Source organism: Balaenoptera acutorostrata, chromosome X (assembly GCF_949987535.1).
Source record: "Balaenoptera acutorostrata chromosome X, mBalAcu1.1, whole genome shotgun sequence".
In the NCBI taxonomy this organism is placed as follows: domain Eukaryota; kingdom Metazoa; phylum Chordata; class Mammalia; order Artiodactyla; family Balaenopteridae; genus Balaenoptera; species Balaenoptera acutorostrata.
Window position 1 is genome coordinate 17435742 of NC_080085.1, and position 27765 is coordinate 17463506.

A 27765-nucleotide genomic window follows, 5' to 3' on the forward strand; every position below is an offset into this window, starting at 1 on the left:
AAGCCAAAGGCTGAGAGCCCGGTAACGCACGTATGTGGGGCTGAGCAACTGACAATGCCTCACTTAGAGGCACTGAAAGTCTAATGCTTTAAAAACACCACTGAGGTTAAACTGAACAAATCTGCAGAACTGAATTTGCATGAAACTTCTGCAAATAAGGTTGAAAGACCAATTACACGGGTATACACCACATTCAACACTCCTTTTTCTTAAATTATTTAAGGAACAAGATTGGGGGCTGGCGGTATAAATAAATACCCAGGCAAATAAGAGAAGGCAGCTTTCACTTTACAAAAGTTATTCAGTGCAGAATGATGTGTCATATTTTGAACACACATTAAGTGATATTGTAAAGGTTACTGGAAAAGGGGTGATGATGTCTAAGTCACTGTCAATGGCTCTCTTATTTCAAGGAACATTTGACATAAAGTTTAAATAAAAAATAATTTTGACCTATGAAACTTGGAGTGAATGTAACTTACACCAACCGGGGTTACTCAAAGTATGGTCCCTGGACCGGCACTAGCCCACAAACTGTTACAGGTCTGTGGTAAGCACAGGGATTGACAATAAGCATGTAGAAACTTCTTTAAAAATTTGACATTACTGTAACACTGTGTGATCGGTGGCCTTACATTTTGTATGCTTTTTAATACTTTCCTAATAATTTATTTTCATTGTAATTTATAAAGTTATTGGTCTGTGACAATAGCTTGAGAAGCACTGATCTATGTGACATGTGAATTACGATATTAATTAAGGTCTATCCTAGTGCATATTAAGCCATATGAAGATGCATGGCTTCTGTCTCTGATTCTTTTCTTTTTTGATTTTATTCTTTAAAGAAAAATGAGTGCTGTTAGTCACATATTAAATCTTCTTTTGTTGACTGACTCAGTCTCAGATGTGATAATACAAAGTACAGCCATGCTGGCATACTACAGGCAAAGATGACAGGTAAATTGTTCTCTATGGGAGGCCCAATGTATTTCAGAATAGAGAAATAACAGCTCAGTGCATATTCTAACAAATATAATCATGATAGCCTTAATTTAAAAAATATAACACTTGAATATTCTGACTCTTAAACAGCTCTTTGTTAAATGCCTCGAATGTGTTACTGTGTTTGCCTTGAGTTTTTAAAAGGAGTTTTATTTTTATCTTGAGTCTGCCTGGAATACATACTTCATATTTACTTCTCTAATTTCTTATATACCAGTGAAAGCTTTCAGTATTCATAAGTAAAGCCCTTTGCTGTTCAACAGAATTTGGTGATTTCAAATGACTGTTTCAACCCATAGCCAAGTGGTCCCTAATGATGTTTAGAAATCTCAGAAGTTGTTCTAAAATATGTCTGCACCATTGGCGGGCCTAGCATCAACCATTTCTCTTCCCATAAAATTCTGGCGCTCTCAGCTGCCATGCTGTTCTAGCAGCAAGTGGGCTGATCTAGGGCTGGGGCACGGGAAGATGGCTCATCCAGAGGCCAATGGGTCACAGCAAGCTCTGTGGTTGCTCTTGTCCAGTTACAAAGATGCCCAGCAAGGTCATGGGTCAACCAGTAGTTCTACCTCTGGGCCATTTTTTTTTGGCGGGGTGGGGTGTGCTGAATGGCTTGCAGGATCTCAATTCCCTGACCAGGAACTGAACCCAGGCCACTGGCAGTGAAAGCCCTTAATCCTAACCGCTAGGCCACCAGGGAACTCCCTCTGGGCCACTTCTAAGGGACATGATGTATCACTCTTTTTCTTAAGGCCTTCCTTTCTTTTATAAAGCTTTCCCCTTCTTGAGGGGTTTCTCCCAAACTGGTGGAAGGGTTGGATGGGGTCTCCTCAGCCTCTCATTTGTTATCATTGAAAGCAAGCAGTTAGTTTCTTTGCACTTAAAGGGTCTTTCTTGCCCCAGAACCCAATGCAGGGCACTACCCAGAAGGTACAACCACCTCTTCTTAAATCCCTGCTCAGTACTTGTCCTCTTCTGGTCTGGAGGGATCCCTTCCTCTGTAAACCTTCTATTAGTGACTTTGATTTGTATGTTCTCTAACTAAAAATAATTTGGTGTTCAATTGACACTGAATCGTTTTGATCAGTGATAACAGCATTATTTCAAAATAGATATATTTTTCCAAAAATAGTCCACTATTTATTGTTTCTTGTGAGTGATAACAGTATATTGTAATTTAATTTCATTTTGCATGGTGTATATTTTTATAGTACTCCTTTCTAATCAGCTTTATAGTCTCTATTAACATTTTAATGATGAAATCATGGTAAATTTACAGTATATGAACAAATTAACAAATACTGTGGTAATTGCAGTATTTTAGAAACAGCTATAACAGCTAAGAGTCAATGGACATATTTTTTAAAATTCTCTGGAAGGGAGCATATGAAATGTGATTATACATTGAACTCTGGTCAGACTTAGAGTAAAGGACACAATTGTACAGAAGACGCGTGTCAATCATGGGTCCTACTTTTAGCAGTCAGAGCACCCTGGTAAAACAGTTTCTGACCTTCAGATTGTCATGTTTTATTTACAAGATCACAGTGTGGCGTACTTAGCTGATATTGCTTCAGGGACTCTGGGATCTGAACACATGAAGACATAATACAAAGAACTTTTCTTTTTTTTTTTCTTTTTTTTTTAAATTTTGAGTTGTTTAGCCAAAGGCACTTTATAGCTACTTTATTTATTTATTTATTTATTTATTTTTTGGCTGTGTTGGGTCTTCGGTTCGTGCGAGGGCTTTCTCTGGTTACGGCAAGTGGGGGCCACTCTTCATCGCGGTGCGGGGACCGCTCTTCATCGCGGTGCGCGGGCCTTTCACTATCGCGGCCCCTCCCGTTGCGGGGCACAGGCTCCAGACGCGCAGGCTCAGCAGCTGTGGCTCACGGGCCCAGCTGCTCCGTGGCATGTGGGATCTTCCCAGACCAGGGCTCGAACCCGTGTCCCCTGCATTGGCAGGCAGATTCTCAACCACTGCGCCACCAGGGAAGCCCCAGAACTTTTCTTTTAACCAATGATCTTTGTACTCTCAGTAAGTTTGCCTGGTGTTCAAAGCCATTGTAATTTCTATGGAATCTGTAAAACAAATCAACTCCCTAATTTAATTCAGCAGAGGAAAAATGTGTGTTTAACATGTAGTGATCCAAGTCAGATTAGAACATTATCTTTGGAGAAAAGCTCATAGTCATATTTTTTTCCTCTCACACTGAAAGGTCCAGCATTCTAAAATCGAAATTCCTCAGTTTCCTTGAACAATCCTTACATAGTATAAATAATTGATTTCAAGGATTTACAGAGCCAGTTAGACTACATATTCCATGAGTTCAACCAGTGTGCATTATTCTAATATTTCACGGTCTTTTAAAAAATTCAACAATGATATGAAAATAAAGGGTTTTTTTTTCCAGAACAGAAAACAACAAAGTTGTCAACGAAGTATTTTTTAGCTGAAGTAATTGATCACAGGGCGATTTTTTTTTATCTCGGCCCTTTCAAGCTGTATTCTGTGATCATTCTTAAAAGCTTCTACCGTGAGCATTGTTACTTTAAATGGCCTGCTTGCTATGTTTAGCTACAAGATGCTTGACAAAGAACAGTGCACATGCTTGATAAACTCTTCATAAATTTATTATCAGGCAATATCTATTTGTCAGTCCTTGAGTCATTACTTTTGGCATCAAGCTAAGATTCAAATGGAAGGTGAACATAAAGCCTCTGCAATTATTTTAAATGACTAATATATATCATAAGGAGGGGCTAATGAGAGTAAATGAAATAACATTTGCTGGCAATATGATTGGTCGCTTTTATAAAACCAAGACGAAGTGGTTAAAATTTAAAGTTGATTAGGATCTGCTAAACCACAGGTGAGTGAGTGGTGTCAAATAAATCTAGATTAAAAACTACTGTCATTGAATTTTTCTAAATATCATTATATATAGTTTATACAAAATTTAATCAAGTTTCTCATTTGCAGTTACTGTTAAAATTATATTCAAATAATATTCATTGACTACCCTTGTGCTAGGTACCACTGAGGATATGATCTAATGCTTAGCAAACAGAATTTTAAATACATGGTTGTGATCATATGTTTAGTGATCTAGGGAAGGGACCGAATTCCTATTAAAATTCAACTCCCATCAAGGTTAGATTTGGTGGTTTCAATAAATCACTTTACAGATTATTGAGCTAATGTGGTCACAAATCATATATCATCCACCTCCACTGGTCTCTGCCCTCTAGTATATTAAATATAATTGGGAAGACAAGATATAGACATGAAAAGTTAAATAATTGTCCTAGACAGTGATATAAGAGCTATCACAAGGAAATGCATGATTGAATGTCAAATGACGCCTCCCATCTCTGAACCAGTGACATTTATTGCTGTATACAGAAGAGATCAAGCCAAGAAGAGCTACAGGAGTTCAGAGGGGAGAGAGAGAGGAATGTGGTCTGAAGTGCACAGAGACAGTTTCAAGAAGAAGGCAAGGACTGGAGATGGCCCTTTAAGAGTAGGTGGACTTTGCAAAGATGAAGAGAAGGGCAAAATGTGTCCACTAGCTCTATGGTTTGAACCTGGGTTCTCAATTCTATTTCTGCTTATTTTATCTTTGGATTATTCTGTCTACTCTTCTGAAAGACTCTGCCCACTGCTTAGCAAAACCCTCTTATTTCTGGGCTAGACTACATTTCTCAGTTATGTGTGGCCATGTGGCTGATTTCTAGCCAATGAAATGAGTGGAAATGTATTAATCATCTACTGTTGCATAACAAATTACCCTGAAACTAAGCTGCTTAAAACAACAGACATTTGTTATCTCATACTTCCTGAGGGTCAGGCATTCAGGAGTCTATTAATAAGGTGGTCTGGTTCAGGGCCTCTTATGAGGCTGCAGTCAAGGTGTGGGCAGGGCTACAGTCATCTGAAGGCTTGCTTTGGGCTGGAGGATCCACTTGCAAGCTGGCTCACTCACATGGCTATTGGTGGGAGCTCTCTGGGCCCCTCGGTGGGATACTTGAATGTCCTCATCATATGGCAGCCAGCTTCCCTCAGAGTGAGTGATTCAAGATAGTAAAACTCAGTCTTGGAAGTCACACCCTGTCATTTCTGCAATATCTTATTTGTTCCACAGGTCAATCCCATTCAGTGTGGGAGGGGGCTCTGCATGATCATGAAGACCAGGAGGCAGAGGTTATCTTGAAGGCTGGCTACCAGAGGAAGTGCTCTCTACTGCTCTCATGCTTCGTACAGAAAGAATTCCCACGTGCTGCTTTCCCCTGCCGGCTGGCTGAAATGAAACAACTCTCAGGGCCACTTGGGACGCACATGTTAAAGGTAGTAGGACCGCCATCAGCTTGGGTCTTGAATGACTACATGGAGGAGAGTACCCTGTTGACTCGTTTACCTGTCGAGCACTAGTTAGTGAGCAAGAAATCAAGTTCTACTGCATTTGAGCCTTTGTACAGTTTCAGGTCTATTTGGTTCAGCAGTTAGTCCATCCCAAGCAGCGTACGTCCCATGCAGTGAATCATTACAGTGCCTTCTATTGAAGCAAAGTCAAGCACCACAGAATGCTGAGGGAGTGAGGGGACTGTCTCTATTACATCCCTTTGTCCTGTGGCGCTTTTTAAAACTTTAACAAGTATCAACCGAGTGCCTACCACATGTCAGGCCTTGTTCTACCTGCAAGGAGCACAGCTATAACAAAACAAAGTCCTTGCTTCATGGGGCTCATATTCTAATGGACTATCTAGTGGAGGCCTCTTGATGAATGCACCAAACAAGTTTGCCAATGTTCCTATTCAGGGGGTTAAAAACTATAAAGGCATTTGCTGAATCTCCCGATTTGATGGGGGCCTGATAGATTAGTGTTTCCCCTAACTGTGCTGTAAGCCAGTGCTAGGGTTTCTCAAGCTTTTATGTGCACACGAATCACCTGGGGAATCTTGTTAAAATATAAAATCTGATGCAGTAGGCCAGGGGTGCCGCCTGACTCTGCATTTCTAACAAGCTCTCAGCTTATACCGATGGTCCATGGGTCACAATTGGCGTGACAAGGTTCTAAGGAACACTAGTTACTGGATGTTAAAGATATCCTGTGTAAAAAGGATTTCATGTTCAAGTAAGTGAGACGATGTTGCCCTGGTTCCTGACTGCTTTCTAATTCCTGCTGCCAGTCCTGTCAGAAGCCTAACAGTACTTTCTACCCTGTGCTCTGTGAGATAATCCCCTATCTTTATAATATATTTACCTCTTAAAATTTAAGCCAGTTTGAGAGAATTTCTGCAATATGTGGCCCCCAGAAAACCTCGAGTAAAGGCCAAGAGTTCCAGGTACAGGGAATGAAGGAGAAATGGAGCCATGCTGCAGAGATGGGAACAAAGTCAAAGCAATCAAGCTGCAAGAGGAACGCGAAGCAGATTTCCCAAGAGCCTGAAATATACACCCTCCTGCCCCTCCTAAGCCTCAGTTTCCTCACTGATTACATTGATTCTCACAGCAAAACCTATGGGATGATGTGCTGGGATTTCATAACACCGACAGTCCAGGCACATGGCCATCATATTTTCTTCTGTAAAATATTACCTGCAACCAGAGTTTGGGAGAATAAAGTGGGATAATGACCAAAAGCAATTAGCAATTTACTGGCACTCAACAAATGTTAGTTAGTTACTGGGAACCCAGCTGTATTTGAGAAGAATTAAACGATCCCCCCCCCCCCCCCCCCCCAGATAGAGGAGAACTGCCTTGTTGAAAACGGAAGAAAGATCTCCCCGGAGAGTTAGTGAAGGGCACTGATGGAGGGCGCGAGAGGGAGTGGGGATAAGGGAAGGAACAAGCGCATCCACAGCTCATCTGAATGCGAGCGTCCTGAACGCACTGGAACCAAGATGATTCCTGAAGGAATAACCCACTTCCACTAAATAGTAGTTTCTTACCAAGAAGAAACAGCTGAATTATTCTTAAAGCATACATGTTCACACTATTATATGATAAACTTTGTCGGTGGAGCGGCCACCCGCGGTCTCCTGCGCAGATGGGCTCCGTGGCCTAGCGCCCCGGTCCCCGCCGCCCGTGACCGTGCGCCCAGGCCTGCGAGGGGTCGCCGCCGAGGCTTCCCCCAGCCCACAGGCAAAAGCATGGCAGCCACGCCCTCCAGCGGCCCACTCGTGGCCACCCACGACTACTACCGTGGGGAAGCAGCAGCCTGGCAGCCAGCCTGGCAAAACCAACTGCAGGCCCCCGTCCTGAGTGGCCCCCAACAGCTGCCAGGCTTCCTTGCAAGGCACTAGGCTCATCAGAGCCCCCCCTTCCCTCCCGACACTAAGCGGGCGGCAGGCAGCGGGAGCACTTGTTTTTTAATATTAAAACAGCAAAACACCAAAAGGAAGTTGAGAGGACCCCACTCCTTACTATCCAAGCCACACAAGAGCCTTCCTGACATTCCATAACCCTGTGCCTTGCACCAAGTGGAAAATAAACTCCAAGGAGCCAGCCAAAAAAAAAAAAGTCAATCCTCTACAATTCAAATGTCCAGATGAAGATTATAATCGTCACATATTAACTATTTTGTTTACATATCTAAAAGAGACAGCTCAATTAATATAAAAACATATGTTTAGTAAAGATTATTATATAATAGTTTATCTGCTGTAGCTTAAACTCCCAGGCAAAGATTCAGTTTCATTTTTCAAGTATTAACTTTATTTTCCATGCTTGTGTATCTTTGTATCCCCAACTTGTCAGCAAAGAGAGAGAGAAGAAAAAGGACCTAAGGTGTTCTCCAGGACACATCCTTGAAGTGATGGTGATGCGCAGCAGGACCCCGTGGGGCTCCTGGGCACAAAAGCCTTTCTGTGTCCCCCATTTCTTGATTACAGGAAACCGGGCTTCATTCAGCCTCCAAGACCTTCCCTGAGGGCCAACGAGCAGGTTCAAACAGATGCTAATTAGGGAAGGGAGGGGATACAGAGACAAGGGAGGAACAGTCAAGAGAAACAATAGTGTAACTCTGGGGCAGGGTCCTGGTTCCCCCCAAGGGATACACACACTGTAACAGTATCTTTGAGCTGCTTTGCAGATACTGAAGCCCCCACCAGGTGGGAGAAGTTAACGGTTAATGACAGTATGCTGCCCACAAGCACGTAGACCCCAGACTGGTTGGAACCAGAACGTGGATGATACTGACGCCCACTTACCTCCCCACCAGCCAATCGGAAGAATGTCCACGAGCTGACCACGCTCTCCTTGAACCATTACTATAACATTTCTCACTACCCCCTCCAAGTTGGGACACACAGTTTTGAGGGCATTAGCCCACTGTGGCCCCCTTTGCCTGGCAAAACAATAAAGCTATTCTCTACTTCACCCAAAACTCTGTCTCTGAGATTTAATTCATTGTCAGGATACAGAGGCTAGATTTGGCTTCAATGGAAATGTTGTGTGTCATGATTGTGGTACAGGTAACACAACTGTGCGTATTTGTCAAAATTCAGAGAACTGTACACCTAAAATGGGTGATTTTTACTGTATGCCAATGATACCTTAATAAACATGATTTAAACCAAAACAAAAAGAACACACCCTTGAACCAGGAAGTCTGATGTTGTAAGAGGGCACATAAGCAGATTTAAAAACCTGATTTTACAACTGAACTAGGAAAGAAAAGTTCCAACATTGTAATCCAAATGACCATAAAGGAAAATCTCCTAGACCGTCACCTCTCAGCGGGTGGCGTTAGCCACGGCCCTGTAAACACTCAGCCCTGAGTAGCGAGGCAAAGCGCCCAGCGAAGGCCCCCCACCCCTGCTTAGAGCCGCCTTGGCAAGACTGGACCCAGAAGGAACACGCACACCCTCCCTTAGCCCTGGGGGCCACGGCAGGTCTGCTCAAATACAATCCCAGGAACCATGATGTTTCAATATCGTCAGAAAGACTTTCAAGACTCTCTTGGTTGCAATCAACAGAAACTCACCTCCTGCCCACATCCTTGCCTAGTTCACACCCTCATTGTATTCAGGTCTCTGCTCAAATATCTCCTTGCAGAAAGGCCTCCCTATTCCAAATAACCACCTCACTCTTCACTCTATCCGCCTGCTCTGACTGGCTTTTCTTCATAGCACTTGTACCAATAGGACATTGTCATATACATATATATATATAAAATGAAGCTTACAGTCTAGTGGGGGAAACAACTAATTCACAATTCACACATATAGTTGGCTGTCTGTCCACTAGACTCTAAGTTCTATGAGGGCAGAGGGCTTTTATCTTTTCTGTTCACGTCCACAGCCTCAGCCGTTGAGCAGTGCTTGGTATATAGTAGGACTTCCGTAAATATTTGAAGAATAAAGTGCAGAGGAGAATCGATTTCTGAATCCAAACCACAGCAAAAGGGAGGAATAATAGAACTAGGGACTCGAATGCCCTCAGGGCTCCCTTGACCATTAGGCTGCCACTCAATCTGGTGTTCCTTCACTCTCTCAATGATCTGCATCATGGGTGACTTTGACGCTCCAGCTTACCTTATCACAACTCCACAGCCGAGGGCAAAGGGTTTCTCTCTCTCAGCTCCAGGTCGCAGCGCCCCAGGGAAGTGTTCAGATTGGCTTGCCTTCCACAGATGTCCACAGCGGCCCAGACAAAGCCACAGAGCATCTCATGTCTCACTCTCCGATCCTGCTTGCTCTATCGATTTTGGAGCTGTTGCCCCAGTTTTCATCCGGTTTTGCCTGGGCAAAGAGAGCTGGGGGTGCCCCCAGGGTAGCCCTTGACCAATGACTGACAGGCCAGGAGGAGCAACTCCGGTCCCTGTGCTCTCGATGGGGACAGCTCTGAGGTGTGACCTCCACTGTCCGCGGAGCTCCTTCAGGACTGAGCCCAAGTTACCCTCCGTGGGCTTGCTGGCTGCTGCACTCTTGCTTGGCCTCCTTCCTTCCCACACCCCCTTCCCACTCGCCTGCTTGGGAACGCCTACTAATAAATCACTTTCACGTGAATTCTCCTCTCAGGGCTTACATCTGGGACACCCAACAAGCTCCGTCTGGGCCTTTAGCTCTCTGCCGATTTGCCGTAAGTTTTTTTGAGAGAAAATCTTTTCACAGATTCCTGTCTCCCCTCCACACACGTGTATTACAGAAATGTTTACTTACTTGCTTTTAATATGTTCCTATCCTTAGAGATCTTTCCCCTTTTCCCTGTTTTAACTTGGGATCCTTTCACTGTTTCTCAGATGTGCTAATTTTCCCACTTCGCTTATGACTGATGATGGCTTGTCTAGCCACCCTAACTCAACGTGTTAAAGAAACACTCCTGGTATTTCCCGCTTTTATTTTCCATACCTTTCTTCTCTATCTCTTCTATATTAGGTTCTTGCTCAAGATATCTCAAGGTCATGTTTGACTTCACCTTAATTTAACAGTCAATCATTATTAACCATACCACCTTTTCCTAGTTTACGTCTCTGAAAAGAGGCAATGCAATGAAACCACCAGAACACCTGGTGGGCGTCTTTCTTAACTATTTTCTAAAACATTATTTAATTCAGTTCAATTCAGTGAAACTGAGTAATTATTATCAGATAAATTTATATATACACCATTATGGAAAATAATGAAACAAGTCCTGAGTATCTATGATTCAAGCTCAACTGAGATAAATATTGAAATCAGAGGCTACAAGTTTCAAATAGGAGGATATGAAAAAACATGGGGAGAAAGGTTAAGACGTGACACAAGCATTTTTGGCAATTCGAAACACTGGATTAACCACTACCCTTTGCTTAGACAGATAAGGGAGAAGATAAGCAAATATTTACCTACAAGTTTTCACAACATTTAAGCTAAATCTTTACTTCTATATATGGTCATTATAAAGTTGACTTTCTAAGGCTGTTTACTGAAAAGGGGCAAAGAGCATTTCTATAATCTTGCAAGGTTAGTTTTAGTAACTCTAAAGACTGTCGACTTGTAACCCTGAGACTATGAATGTTTATGACAGGAAACTGCATGTTAGAATGTTTGGGGTAGAAAATTGTGCTTGTTTGCTTAAGCTTGTAAACTATGTTTGTCCTAGGAGGTTGATTTTACTCACCAACTCTTTGATAATTGATCTGCCATTTTTGACCTCACTGATCCAGCTCTAATTAACTCAACAAGTAAAAGAATGTGCAGATTAGTTTGGAATTAAGGACACTGCTGAAGGCATTTCTTGGGAAAAGTAATTTTACCAACAAAATAAATAAGTGACGAACAGAAGAACTCTAAAACCTGAATATGGATCGCAGCACTCTGTAAAAGCCCCAAATCAGAAACTATGCAAATACTGCCTGATGATAGTTGGATAAATATACTGTGGTATGTTTACACAATGGAATACTATACAGAAATGAGAATGAACAAATTACAATTAGATGCAACATCGTTGTGCTGGATCTCATAAACAAAATGTTGAGTGAAAGAAACCAGACACAAAAGAGTACATATTGTATGTTTCCATTCATTTAAAGTAAAAAACAGGCAAAACTAATTTATAGTGGCGGGATAGTGCTTATCTTGGGGCAATAATGCCTGAAAGGGGGCATGATGAGGGTGTTCTGGGTAGCTGATGCTGCTCTATTTCTTGAGTTACAGGTTTATTTGAGTAGTTTTCTCAATGCTATCCTTCACTACATGTTTTTAAAAACCTCATGCAATATGGAATCTCTATTTTCTTTTCTTTAATTGAAGTATAGTTGATTTACAATATTGTATTAGTTTCAGGTGTATGGAAAAGTGATTCAGTTATGGGTACATGTACATATTCTTTTTCATATTCTTTTCCATTATGGTTTATTACAGGGTATTGAATCTAGTTCCCTGTGCTGTACAGTAGGACCTCGTTGTTTATCTATTTTATATATAGTAGCTTGTATGGAATCTCTATTTTCAATGGCACTTTATCTGTTTCCCAAAAGAATTTGATTAGTCTTTCAGATCCAGGAAGGATGCTAGACACTGGGAACACTGAGGTGAGAAACAGACTCTGCACTCAAAGATCTTGAGGCATGATGAGGGAGAGGCTCTGACATAGGGTCAGATGTAAGCAGAGGTTTCTTCAGTGGTACAGAGGTGAGGACCTGTCTCAGTCTGGAGATGGGAGGGATCGTGGAAGGCTTCCAGTAAGAGGTGATGCTTGAGTCATGTCTTAAAGATCATATAAGCCTTAGCCAGACAGAGAAGGGAGCAAAGAAGGATCTCAGAGGGAGGAAATCTCAATGGGCAAATCATAAGAGAACATGCCCATAATTGGGTGCGGCATGAGTGTAGCATACAAATAAGGTAGAAAAGAGGTAAGCAAGGGCCTGATCCAGAAGGAAACTGCTCATGAGCTAAGGGAGTTTGGACTTTATTCTGGGATCAATAGGAAGTCATTGAAAGGTTTTAAGCAGGGGAATGCTGTGATTGTTGTGATCCTATTGGTATTTTTTTTTTCAGCTTTACCAAGGTATAATTGATGGATAAAATTGTAATATATTTAAAGTGTACAATGTGACTTGATATTTGTATACTATGTATATATTGTGAAAGAGTATTCACAATCAAGTTAATTAACACATCCATCACCTCACATATCTGCCTTTTTTTTTTTTTGCTGAGAACACTTAAGATCTCTCTTAACAAATTTCAATATATGCTTCAAAGTTGCTATGAGATCTTAAACATTCTCTCCACACACAAAAAAAGATAATTATGTGACATGGTAGAGATGTTAGCTAACATTTTGGTGGTAATAATATTGCAATATATAAATATGTCAAATCAACACGTTGTACACCTTAAACTTACACAATGTTATATGTCAATTATATCTCAATTTAAAAAACTATACAATACAGTATTATCAACTATAGTTACCATGCTATACATTAGATACTCAGACTTTATTCATCTTATAGCTGAAAGTTTGTACCCTTTTACCAACCTTATACATGGATTTTTTTCAATAGTAAATACAGTACTACATGATCTACGGTTGGGGTTGGTGGAATCTGCAGATGCAGAACTGTGGATATGGAGGGCTCACTATGGGACTTGAGCATCCTCAGATTTCGGTATCTGTGCTGGGTCCTGGAACCAATCCCCTGTGGATACCGAGGGACGACTGTATGGCATTTATTATGTTGAGGTACGTTCCATCTATATCTAATTTGTTGAGAGTTTTCATCATGAAAGGATGTTGAGTTTTGTCAAATGCTTTTTCTGCATCTATTGAGAGAATCATATGATTTTTATCCTTCATTTTGTTAATGTGGTGTATCACATTTACTAACTTGTATATGTTGAACCATCCTTGCATGTCAGGAGTAAATCTCACTTGATTATGGTGTATGATCCTTTTAATGTACTGCTGAATTCAGTTTGCTAATGTTTTGCTGAGGATTTTTACATCAATGTTCATCAAGGATATTTACCTGTAATTTTCTTTTCTTGTGTTGTCCTTGTCCGGCTTTGGTATTGGGGTAATGCTGGCCTGGTAAAACGAGTTTGGAAGTGTTCCATCCTCTTTGATTTCCTATTGGTATTTTTAAATGGCCATTCTGGCTGCTGTGGGGACCTGGTGGGTTCTCCTAGGTGGGTGGGTGAACCTGAGAAGATACAACAATAACAACAACAAACATCTAAACAAGAATAAAAACACAAGATCTGGGATGTAACAGGGTGGTGAGGTGAGGCAGAGAAAGATTGGAAACAATTACTCAGCATCTTCTTTGATAGGAAAACACAGGTCCTGGTCCCTATCACAAATATTAGCAGTCCAAATAAGCCCACTGGTGGCCACCCAATACTACAGTGTTGCAACAGTCCTTTTGCTTTGCCTTAAACCCATAATCATTTACTCAAATATATCCATGGGAACTTTTATTGCACAATTCTCCCATAGATACATCCAAAAATCCTGGCCATCAGAACTGTGAATAGTTTTAGTCATCTCCAGATTTTGCCCATGAACCTGTGACTTAGTAAAGAGATGCTTCAACCACCTCAGGAATTAGCAGAAGCATGTCATCAAGTATTTGTCCACCCTCCCATTCAGTGGGTAAAGTGTTACCACACTAAGCCTGGGTTGTGAGTCTAGGAGGCTTGGAATCAGTGTAATTCTTTGTTCCAACAATACTTAGCAAGGTGTTATCTGTCAATGAATATCTAGGTGAAGATGATTCCTGCTTTAAATACGAGAAGAGGGGCAGAATAGGGAACAACTTCTTACACAAAGGCTATGCTAGAATTTATAGTTGTGTGCTCTCATCATCACATTTATCAAAGGTTACTTTTTATTTATTTATTTTTTTACAGTGCAACAAAGTCTAACCCACAGGGTTTTAGCTAGGCACAATAAAACAAAACAGAGATTATGGTTTTGAAATCCAAGGCAAAGGATGTTTTGACTTGAATGCTTTTGCTTACTTCTACCGACAAAAAAGTTTGCTGAAAAATTAGAGGGGAAAGAAGCATTCCCTAGGTGTTAAAGTAGGAAAAATACAGCCCTTCTAAGATGCTTTGTTCCTCCCAAACCCCGACACTCCATATGCTTTATAGACTAAGAACTTCTGCCCATTTTTAGTACACCAAAAAGCTAAATCTGCATGGAGAAGTGTGGCATGAATCAACGTCTTTTGGTTAAGGAGAAGATACCCCATGAAGTCATTTTAAAGCAAGCTTTGTATGTAGTCAATGTTTAGTATGCAGAATGAAAAAAAATCCATGACTTAGAAAAACTGATGCACAGAGTGGAATTTTAGAGCTAGATATTTATTGACAGATAACAACTTGCTAAGTACTGTTGGAACAAAGAACTAGACTGAGTCCAAGCCTCCAGGATTCACAACCCAGGCTTGGTGGGTTAAAACTTCACCCACTGAGGGGCCCTTCCCTGGTTGCGCAGTGGTTAAGAATCCCCCTGCCAATGCAGGGGACACGGGTTCGAGCCCTGGTCCGGGAAGGTCCCACATGCCGCGGAGCAACTAAGCCTGTGCGCCACAACTACTGAGCCTGCGCTCTAGGGCCTGCGAGCCACAGCTACTGAGCCCACGTGCTGCAACTACTGAAGCCTGGGCGCCTAAAGCCATGCTCTGCAACAAGAGAAGCCACCGCAATGAGAAGCCTGTGCACCACAACGAAGAGGAGCCCCCACTCGCCGCAACTAGAGAAAGGCCCGCACGCAGCAACGAAGACCCAACGCAGCCAAAAATAAATAAATAAATAAAAATAATAGTAAAGTAAAATTTAACAAAAACAAAAACTTCACCCACTGAACTGGAGGGTGGGCAAGTACTTGATGACTTTGACATTAGGATGTAACCTTCTCCCACCCGCTTCTCTGCACTATGTGTGCCCAAGCTGGATGTATCAGGTCAAACTAGGAGTTAGAACTTAAACTGGTATAATCTCATTCGCAAAGTGTTAACTATGTAACTAGAATTTCAACATCTGTGCCATTGTTTTGCCTTTCCCAAACTCAGTTTTTGAATTAGTTAATCCTTGCAAAATGGAATAATATTTAATGTTTTTGAAGTCTTCAGAGACGATGCTGAAGATTTAAACTTGACATTTTCTACAATCTCTTAGTTGCAACACATTTTCTTATTGATCATTAAAAAGTAAAGGCATCAATGATCCAAAGTCACTGAGCAAATGATGTCTCCTATAGTATGTACAGGGACTAGAATGCAGGATTGTGCCACGTGGTGCATAGGTGGCACAAAAAATGTAAAGTATCCCAGACTTCCCAACACTCAAGTGAACACAAAAATTCTTCATGAATTAAGTTCAGGCTCCTGGGCTCACAGATCCATGCAAGGCAGCAATAGCTCTATTGTTTGCTGGTTGGCTTGGCATGTGCATAAGCTAGGGAGTTAGGCCTGCTTCAGGAGGAGTTAAGGTGGGGATGTTTTGTTCTCTTCTTCCGGCAGCAAGCCATAGTTTATCATCCCATTTTAACAAATAGAGTTTAAAAAATGGAAGGAATCCCAGTTTTTATAAGTAACAGAGGGGACTTTTTTCCCACCAGGATTAAGGGTGTGCAAAGGGCAACAGGCAGTGATTTTCTGGGCACTTAAAGAAGCCTAGGGAACAGCTTAAGCTGGAATCATAACTTTGGAGCCAAAAGATGGTGGTTCAGGGCAGAGGAAAACTGGTTCAGGGCAGAGGAAAACTGTAGGCATAAAAGGAGGGTGTAGGTGGGGGTGTGTGGAGGGAACACTACAGATGGGGAAACTGTAAGAAGTGGAGGTATTTACAAGACTGGGGGTGAGGGGATTTGTTTCCTTAGACAACTTGCAGATTTAATATTCATGATATCGTTGTTTGTTAATTAATTCTCTCTCTCTAGCTTTGAGCTGAGGAGGCATTTTCTACGAGCTGGGTACCTGCCTGAAGAAAGTGAAGCATAAGCTGGATTCCTTCTTCCACAAATGTAACCCAGACCTTTGGTGCCAGAGGATCATTGAAGCCAAGGGTTACACTGGCAAGCAGTCTCAGCCCTTGAGTTCTGAATTTCAATTCTTTTTTCAAAACAGATGCACTATTTCTAAAAGTTATTTGCCCCAGCTTTACTATTTGACCTAAATCAATCTTTTGGCGATCTCAGCCATGCTCTTTGTCTATATAACAGACTTAATGGCTCATCTTGAAGAGATTCAGACTGGATGAATAATTGCCTTGAAAAAATCAGAAGCAGTGACTCATCATTCTAAAAAATCCATACTGCTTGGCATTTACAGCACTCCTACTCTGTTTCATAGGAGATGAAAAAAGAATTTGCTGTTTGTGCCCTCTGAAGAATGGATCCTCTTCCCATCCCTGGAAGACAGGGTGCATTATCAATGGAGCAGGTCACTTCAGACAAAACCTCCAGTCCTTTCAAGGATGCTGGGAGCAGGAAGTACACATCACTACAGGCTTGAGGTCTTGGGCCCACAAGAATCTGTACCTTTGGGTGTGATGCCAGGGATCCAGCAATGGCTCTGGTGAGAGTGCCACGGTTAGAATTCGTGGCTTTTACCTTCCGCTCCTCACCATTGGCCTGTCCTCAGGCTCTTCCCAGAAACCAGAGAGATTAGCAGAATTTAAAAAGCAAGAGAAAAGGCAAAGAGATTAGAACTTGGGTTTTGAAGGGATCCACTGGGGACACACTGCCCCAACCAGGGGGGGCAGGCATAAGGGCTTTTCCATACCTCAGTTGTGGTAGAGAAAGGTCAAGGGGGAAGAAGAAAAGAGATAGACCTTGTGTGGCAGAAATTGACTGGCTATTCAACAAACTCTCTTCTTTTCCCCCTGGCCCTTTACTGGACTACATTTCCCAGCCTCCCCTGTGATTAGGTCGTGCCACATGACTGAGTTCTGGCCAGTGCAACATGGGTAGAAAAGCCACATATGCCACTTCCAGGCCTGGGCCATTTAACTCCTCCTGTGCAAGCAATCTCTCTTACTCTCTCTCCCTCTATCTCACCCCTCCCTACCATCTGCTGACTGAATTGATGCTCAGAGTAATCTTGGAAGCCATGTTTTAAAGATTTTAGATTCTTCTTCTGCCTGAGTTCCCAAATACTGAGAGAACACAGAGGCCCCTAACCCCAACTACCTGCACCAACTGTACTTTTTATGATCAAGAAATAAACTTGTTTTGTTAAACCACCAAGATTATAGGGTTTACCTATTATAGCAGCTAGCTTTAACTTAACTAGTATGGAATTCAACCTAATAGAAGAGACATTTTTATATGGCTGTCAAAATTATTATTCACATCTACTTGATGACCTGTTTAGATTTTTTTTCTAGTTTTCCTCTGTGATAACATAGTTTTAAAGACTTAGTCCTTCTGACTCCCCAGAAAGAAGGGATTTCAGACACATGCTAGGCCCAAAGCCTAAGCACCTGGAGACTGGGCAGAGTTCCTTTGAGCACACAAACATGCCAGAAAGAAAGACAAAAGGTGACCCCATTTCTCCCAATTACAGAGATGCAGGAAGAAAGGGAGGTTAACGCCTTAAATTTTTTAAAATTTTGATTCCCAATTGCAACAGCCTGTATTTGGAAAGTTTGAAAAACGTATATTTTTAAAAAGTTTTGAAAACCCTACATAATTAGAAACATATGACCTGACTGATCTCCTCCAAAATTAGGCCAATATTTAGCACTGAGGTTTTGTATTGAATTCCCAGAGACTTTTTGGTATATAGTATATTTCTCTGTTTCTTGTCATCAATTACAAGCTGGGTACTGCTGTTCTGAATTGTCATATTCAGGATCATTCATCTGTCCTGCTTCAGGGTGCCAGCATGTTGAAGCCAGCCCATAAGAACCGCATCAGAAGCTATACAAGGCATCTGCAGCACCTTTGGACCTTCTCAAGGCCACCTAGATTGGTCGATCCATCTTCATGGTGTTCCTGGCTTCTTGACCACTTTTTAATTTCTCAGTTCCCACTTTCCACCTAGCCCTCTTGGGTCAGTTATCTAGTATTGTACATGTAATATTGTACTGGCCTCAGGCATGATCCTAAAACAATGCTCAATTGTCAACCAATGTTCAACTGTCAAAGAACATGGGCTGGCCAGTAGGGATATTTCCATGTGGTCACAGCAGGACATGTGGCAGCAATGCTGGTTGCCATGAGCTCAAAGAGCATGGTCAGGTGGTGCTACTACAGGCACATTTCAGTGTAAAGAACACTAGTCATTTACAGATACACCCAAGTCTCAATTTTAGCCACTAACTTTATCTAACGACTATCACCAGCCTTTTACCAAAGCTATTACAGAGGAGCAGAGCCATACTTTGAGTTTCCTGTGCTATGCCCTTCCGTGCCTTACTGTAGCAGATGCTATCGGTGCCCTGCCCATACCTCCTTGGCAATACTGCTGTTTACTGTGGGCTACTTACTGTGAACACCTGTGACTCTCTGCCTGAGGGCAAGTTTTATGGTTGTAAAGCATACTCAGTCTGCAGTGCTGAGGAGCTGATGCCCCCAGAAGTAGCCTTCAACCAACAACTAATGGGGGAATTGGTAGATAAGTGCCCCAGCTTCCTTAACCCTCAGGTGGAATAATTCTGAGGCATATTCTGCACCATCTCCTAGAGTTTCCCCGTAGGATTGAGTTCCGGTTGTCCACTTTGGCGACTGGATTGCTAACACACCACTAATTGGCTTTCTTCCCTTCTCTATCTCACTTCCCCACACCCCTACTGATGCTTTCTGGGATCGCCTTCCATATAAACCACACGCAACCAAATCCTTGTCTTAGGTCTGCTGAACAGAAGTAACCAAGCTAAGAAAGCTACTGTCCTCTGATTGTAAAATGAAGCAGAGAAGTGACCCCTAAAAAGTTAGCAAAAAAAGGAAGAAGCAATGAAAGAGGTCTATATATTCCACGGAACAAACAATGGAGCTCCTTAATAGAGATTATTTATTATCCTCGACTTGTGCTGTTCAATATGGTAGCCATTAGCCATATGTGGCCATTGAGCACTGAAATGTGGCTAGAGCAACTGAGGAAATAAATTTTAGATTTTACTGAATTTTAATTAGTTTAAATTTAACTAGCCACACATGGCTAGTGCCTACTGGATTAGACAGTAAAAGTTATGGAACACTTCCACACTTCACTGCAGAAAGTTTTATTGGGCAGCACTGATGTGGAGCAAGGGAAGGAAATATTTTTCTGTGAAAGGCCAGATAGTAAATATTTCAGACTTTGTGGGCCATATGACCTCTGATACAACTACTCAACTCTGCTGTTGTAGTGTGAAAGTAGCCACAGACACCATGTAAGTGAACAAGCATGGCTGTGTCCCAATAATACTTTATGAACACTGAAATTTGAATTTCATATAATTTTCTCATGGCACAAAAGATATTATTCTTCTTTTGATTTTTCCACAACCATTTGAAGGTGTAGCTGATGGCACTGTACAAAAACAGGTGGTGGGCCATTGTTTGCTGGCCCTTATTCTAGACTATCATCATTGTTAACTGTTACTGAGGGAAATATTATCAAGATGCCCCAATAACACAATGCAGATTGTGACATCATTGACCAAAGCGTCAAATGAGCTGATCACCCTAAACTAAATCAACCTTTGAAGACAAAAACTTAGTTCAGAGGGAGGATTACTGTCAACTGAAGATGGTAAGAAGAATTTTTTTCTGATGTTTATAAGGTTCCTTCCCTGGTGGTCACTGAGAATCATTAGGGCTGCTTTTAAGAAAATCATCGAAGCCCAGGATGTTCCTGTATCCCTCCCCTGGCCCAATTTGCTCCTGACAACAGCACTTTCCTCACACAGAGGAACTCAGTGGTGTTCTCTAACCTTTTAATTCCTATTCGTTTGCCCTGTCTGCTACGTTTCTTTCTCTACCTCCTGCCACAAAGATCAATACTTAGGTCTGGCAAAGATTCACTCAAAGCTTTCAAATGGCTCCCAGCATGATAAAAGGTTGGTTTTCAAAAACACAGTGTTCTCAGAATATGAGCCCATCAAAATAGCTAATTTAATCTTGAGACACCAGGAATTAAAGAAGTGTTATCTATACGACACAGACAATTCTTCATTTTTGAGAGCTGTTTCAGAGCCATCTCAAAACAAAATGGGGAGGTGATGGGAGTGGGACTGGGAGTGTTTCCAGCTGGACAATTTAATACCACAGTCCTCCGCTGTAACTCAACGGAGAATTGGCCACATCAAGCTAAAGGATCAACAATGAGGTACCTGGCAGGGATCAATAAAGCAGTAGGGGAGAACTGTTTCTGGAAAAGACTGAGCTATCTACTCAATCAGCTCTCAAGAGCTCCCAGAAGAAATGACGGGCACTGACATTTTGTCAGCTGTGCCAACAGGGCCCAGACACCCAGCTGGTGCCTATGATGGTAGCTCTCGCCTGAGGGTCAAAGGTCTCGAGGCTTGGAGAAGCAGGTTTCTTTTTTGCTTCCTTTAAAAAAAATGATGCATGGTGTTTTCAGAAAAAAAAAAAAAACTTGTGAAAGTAATATCCTCTTCAGCCAGGGTTTAAAACAGCCACTGAGACAGGGTAAGAGAGTGTCATGGACATATATACACTACCAAATGTAAAATAGATAACTAGTGGGAAGCAGCCGCACAGCACAGGGAGATCAGCTCGGTGCTTTGTGACCACCTAGAGGGGTGGGATGGGGAGGGTGGGAGGGAGGGAGATGCAAGAGGGAAGAGAAATGGGAACATATTGTATATGTATAACTGATTCACTTTGTTGTAAAGCAGAAGCTAACACACTATTGTAAGGCAATTATACTTCAATAAAGATGTTTAAAAAAAAAACAGCCACTGAAAGCTCTTTGTAATCGATAATACAGATCAAATTATGGGGCCTATATTAAACAGGTAGAAGTTATGTTAACTTTACAACTTCCTTGTGGGAAGAACAAGCAGAAATTGACCCTATGTGTTTTTATATCTCTCATACTGAATGCACAGACGACAGCAGGAGAAATACATAGCACATGTAGAGGACTTGACCCATCATTATGCTATCATTCAACTCTCACAACAATACTGTGTTTATTTTAGAGGTGGGGAAATAGAGCCTCAGAGAGGTCGATTTGGCCGAGCCTCTCGATGAATGGATGGTGGAGTCAAGCTGCAATCCAAGTGTTACTCCTGATTCCAAAGCCAGCCCTGGCCTGCTCTTCCATGCTGGGGAGAGATTCTATTGTGCACAATGGTGCAGAATGGGCCTAACTTTGGTTCAGGTGCTGGTGAAAGGCCATGGGCAGACCTAGAAAACCCGACTTGGGTGCTCCCCAGCTAGACCCTCAAAATGTGATGGAGAATCCAAAAACAAATGAAATTGTTTTCTTTGAAGCCCTTACCAAGGCCAGATGCCCAGAGTGACTGCTCCGTTAGCTGTCAGCCAATCAGTTTACCCCATAAATGTGCAAAGGAGATTCCCTATTTCCAGAATATCTTCAGGTTTTCCCTCCCCCTCTCTCCAGCCTTTTATAAATCCTGTTTTGGCCTTCTTTAATTCAGTCTACCAACTGATTCTCTCACATGTAAGGAAACAACTTGCATACAAAAGAATTAAATATCTCTGAGTTATTGTTTGATGTAGGTAAAACATGCCAGTGGCAGCAGGACTGTATATACTCTAGAACGAGGTAGCTTTTAAGTTTTTTTGTATCAAGCACATACCTTCTTTTTAAAAATTAAACTTGTCATTTTGAGATAAATGTAGACTCACATGCATTGTAAGAAATAATAGAGATTTCCCCTGTGCCCTTTACCTAGCTCCCCCAGTGGTACCATCTTGCAAACCTATAGTACAATTGTATTGCTTTTTAAAAAAAAAATTGTTTGGTTTCTTTTAAAAATTCAGCTTTACTGAGGTAAAATCGACACATAAAATTGTAAGATATTTAAAGTATATATCATGGTGATTTGATGTATGAGTCCATTGTGGAAGGATTCCCTACATCTAGTTAACACGTTCATGACCTCACACATTTATCTTTTTTTCTATTTTTGGTGAGAATATTTAAGTTCTACTCTCAGTGAATTTCAATTAGAAAATACAGTGTTGGGCTTCCCTGGTGGCGCAGTGGTTGAGAATCTGCCTGCTAATGCAGGGGACACGGGTTCGAGCCCTGGTCTGGGAAGATCCCACATGCCGCGGAGCAACTGGGCCTGTGAGCCACAACTGCTGAGCCTGCGCGTCTGGAGCCTGTGCCCCGCAGCGGGAGGGGCCGTGATGGTGAGAGACCTGCGCACCGCGATGAAGAGTGGCCCCCGCACCACGATGAAGAGTGGCCCCCGCTTGCCACAACTAGAGAAAGCCCTCGCACGAAACGAAGACCCAACACAGCTAAAAATAAATAAATAAATAAATAAATAAATAAATAAATAAATAAAGTAGCTATTAATAAAAAAAAAAAAAAGAAAGAAAATACAGTGTTATCAACTATAGTCACCATGTTTTACATTAGATCCTCAGACCTTATTCATCTTATAGCTGAAAGTTTGTACCCTTTGACCTTTGGCCAACCTTTCCGTATTTCCCCCACCCTCCAGGCCCTGGCAGCCACTTTTCTATTCTCTGTTTCTATGAGTTTGATTTTTTGTTTGTTTGCTTGTTTTAGATTGCGTGTATAAGTGATGCCAGGCGGTATCTGTCTTTCTCTTTCTGGCTTATGTCACTTAGCATAATGCCCTCAAGGTCCATCCATGTTGTCGCAAATGGGAGGATTTCCTTCTTTTTGTATTAATTTTATAGTAAATGAAAAATTGTTTCATTGTTAAGGGGAGAAAAGAGACAAGGGGCAGCTGGGGCTGAATGCAAAGTCACAGCAATGGATCTGTTTATTAATTTAAGGGTGGGTGAGAGTTGAGTAAGTTAAAATGATGACAGGAAGTAATGGGAGACAAGAGAGGAGACTGAATCCCCTAGGCCAACTCGCTGTGCTCTCCCAGGGTTTCCTGCCACTGCGTATTCAGCATATGCTCTGCTCAAATGGCAGAGAAGAGAGTGAGTATTTTATTTCATTCCTGTTTGAGGAAAGAGAGACTTCCTGATTGGGGCCCTGAAAATAGATTCTCCAAATGGACAGAAACACAGATGGCTAATACTTCTGGTATGTACCCTCACCATCTCTCTTCTCTGTCCCCCTCCCTTGACATTCAGGCTCATGGGTGAGTTCATTTAGCCACATCATGCCCAAATGGGTGACACATGGCAGACCAACTTTATGCCACTGAGCTGTTCATTACTCCCAGTTGTCTTCTAAATTATAGCTCAAAAAAAGAAAAAAAAAAGTACAAGCCCACTTTCTGTAATTTCCTTTTCTCCTTCGTCTTCACACAGAATATTTCATTAACTTCCTTTATCATTGTGATATAAGTGCAACCAAGGATAATGCAGCAATTTTGATCTTAATTTGCAAAGAAGACATGCTTCAGTGTTTCATTTGCTCATCTTTAGTCCTTAACGCAAGAAAACATTTTAAAAGACCATAATGAATAACTCTTTACTTTCAGATGCTACTTTAACAATTACTCATCTCTTATAGCATTTTCTTATTTACAGGCATGTAAATATCCCCTCTGGGTATACAAATGTGCTGAATAAATATTCCCCCTCATAGGAGGGTCATACTGGATAAGAGGCACTCAGGAAGCTTTATTCTGATCTATTTTTGTGGATTTATTCTACATATTCTACATTCATTTTAATGTGACAATTCCCCTGTGGTTTAAAATAGGATATGCTTATTCTTCTTAGAATTGAGGGACACTAAAATAAATTTGACTTAAATAGTTCCACCTGAAAAAAAATGCACCAAGATATCCAGGGATAGTGCCATAGAAACGAAATTTTGAAGCAAATCATATTACATACCTTTTTCTTCTAAAATTCAATACAGATGAAATATAGAAGACTTCAGGGCATTCAACCCTGGGCTCTGGACACACCATCCTTGCTTGATAATTAGGAGTGCAAGAACCTACCTCTCTCTCTTCACCCCTCATCCCATTTTGCTTTTCCCCAGTTCAGGCATGTGGTCACCCACAGCTTTGGGGGTGGTGGGAAGTATAATGAAATTTTGGTTTGGGGGTGGTAGAGGAGAAGCATCTTAATTCACAGTATCCTATGAACAACTCTGATATGAATTCCCAAATTAAGGCTTCGAATACCCTCTTCTTAACCATGGTCTGGAGCTTGTAGACAAATGGAAGGGAAGTAAGGAGAAAATCAATGTATCAGTTAGGACTACATTGGTCTGCATGTAATAGTAACTTTTTCTAATGTATGGAAAATCAGAATTCTAGAAGTAGCAGTACAAGATGCCACCAGGGACACAGGTTACTTTCATCTTTCTATTCTGCCATCTTTGGGCTATGGCTATCATCTCAAAGGTTGCAAGATGGCTGCTCCACCAGCACATCATGCCCACATCCCAGAGAGGAAGAAGGAGAAGGGTGAAGGGAAAGACACTGAGTTTGCCCCTTTGTAGTGTCCCCCTTTCTATCAGGAGAGCGATTGCTCTTGGGGAAGACTCACCCACTTGACATCTGCTCACATTTCACTGGACAAAGATGGATCACATGGACACTAGCTGTAAAGGAGTCTGGGGACACAGTGCAGCCTTGAACAATAACAGGCTCCTATCAGTAGAAATCATGAATGGGTGGGTAGCCATCAGTATCAGTAGAATAAGCAGGGAGAATGGATGCACAGCCATCACTATGTATCCTGTGAAAAAGTTAAGACAATATCTGTCTTTATGTCCACAAATTTGGAGGGGCAAAAGAACACTTGGACTCTTCCTCTACAACTCTTGGGAGACACGCAGAGCAGCATAACGCATAGCATCTAGAATTAAAGCTTTAGATTCTGGAACTTTTTTTTTTTTTTGGCCACACCGTGCAGCTTGCAGGATTTAGTTCCCCAAGCAGGGATTGAACCTGGGCCCCTGGCAGTGAAAGCCCAGAATCCTAACCACTGGCCCTCCAGGGAATTATTCTCTGGAACATGTGTATTTGAATATTAGCTTTACCTGTTATCAACTATGACTTTGAATGGATCACTTTGCTTTTGTTTTGTCAAGACTACATTTCTCACGTCTACATGAGAGGGCTATTTAAAGATTAAATAGAATCATGTTTTCAAAAATCCCTTTCCTCCATTCCCCTACATTAGAAATCCCAGCACACAGACCCCCGCAGGCACACTCTCATGATTTCAAAGAGAAGAAGAAAATGATCAGCCGCCCATAAACAAGAGAAGACTTAGATAAAGCGAAGTAACTCACCCTCTAGGTCACATTCTCATGTAGTGTGAAGTCAACTACATAATGAGACATAATGAAAGGACCACAGCATCTACCCCACGGCGTCTCATCTCTATGTGTCGCGATGCCATGCAGAACATGTTTAGCTGAAGATGAGAAATGTGCTGAACCCCAAATGGGCCCAGCTACTCTGAAGTCCAGACCTTTCAGCAAATAATACAGACCTTCATTTCTAACAAAACTGCTTCTAACAAATATTATGACATAATATAGTGCCCAACTTAAGAGAACAAACATCCCCCATCAGCTTCCATGCAGTTTTTGAGAATCACAACGAATGGAAAGAGGAATGTTGTCCAGGGAAACAAAAAAGTTAACATGAGCTTTGAAATGCCCCCAGGGCTTTGATCCCCAGCAACATGTTCTGTACTCAAATATACGGGCAACCTTACTTATCTGCTTAGGTAGATATAATTTCACTATTTCTAAATTCCTTATATTTTTATATTTTAATTAAAGTAATCTTATTCTACATCACATTTCAGGAGATGGTTCGCTATGCATTTTAAGGAACATTCTTTGACGGTATCATTGTTAAAAGATTAAAATAGATTGGTAATTTTGAATAGTCTTAGCAAAGGCTCCCGTGACTAAGGAGTTGTGTCTCTGGGTCGTGAACTCCACAACCCTTCCACAGTAAAGAACAATTATGCCAGAGCAGCTATTTGCTGTCAGCTATAAGCTAAACACTGTTAAGCTGCTCTAATGGAAGTGTCATACAGTATGTGTTCCGTGTGCCTGTCACGCCAATGAGTCACACTGTGTTTAAGGGTTGGATCATACTTTAAGAGTTGTATTGGTTATTTTAAATGCATCCAGGGCAGGATCTGCAAACTGTATCAAGGAGCAATGATTGAAGGAACTAGGGATGTTTAAAGTAGGGAGGCTGTAACTAATGGGAAACATGATCACTGTCTTCAGATATTTAAATGACTCTCAGACTCAAAAGAATACCGTTTTATTCTATATGGCTTCAAAGGTCAGAAGTAAGAGCGCTGAATACAACTTACCCAGGGAGGGCATTCAGTTCAGAGTGATAAAGAAGTGTTCCAGCAAGGAAATGAGCAGCCTCGTAAGAATTGAGTTCCTGTGCATTAAATATCTATCTGGGGCGTGGTGATCATCTGTCAGAGATATTGCATTAGGTGGAAGGATAGATTAGATTAATCTAAACATTTCTTCCAACCCTCAACTGATTCTAACACTCACAGTGCCTGGTGATTCTGACTTTCCAAATTCAGAAAGAAAACATCTCTAAATCGGACATAGGAGCCACAGTGATCCTCCTTTGTTTCCAGTGTACTTCAGGCTTTGAGGATTTTGGAGGATTATTGTTAGGGTTATCGTATTCTAGTGGTATAAATAAGCTCTCTTACAGAAGTACCCAGAGCCCTTTAAGAAGGGCTATTCTGTTTTGGTGAGTTTTTGGTAAGTACTCCTCTTTATCATGTGATCCATGGACATCAAGGTCAAAGCCACAGTTCCAAAGGCATGCCTATCAAAGCACAAAGCATTTCTTCCATCCACTGTTTACTTTTCCAGGCCCACTTTTCTGTCTACTATCCTGTGCTCTGAAGAGGGAGGGCACAGGGCTCCTCACCTACCAGGGTTTCCAAATCTTACCCTTTGGCCCATAGCTCCCTGTCACAGATGTACCAGCATTCCCTTCTGATCTGTAACTTGACCTACAATGGGCCAGGAAGGACTGGATGAAATAGAGGCTAGAGGCTGTCAGCTCAGAATGCAGACTGTCGCCTCACTCTCTCTTCTCCTCCAGGCTCAAATGTTTTTGCAGAAACAGAGAGGAAACATATTCTCAGTAACATTAACATAGAATGCCAAGCATGACATGCATTATACATGCATTTATTCCACGTGAATATATGAAATC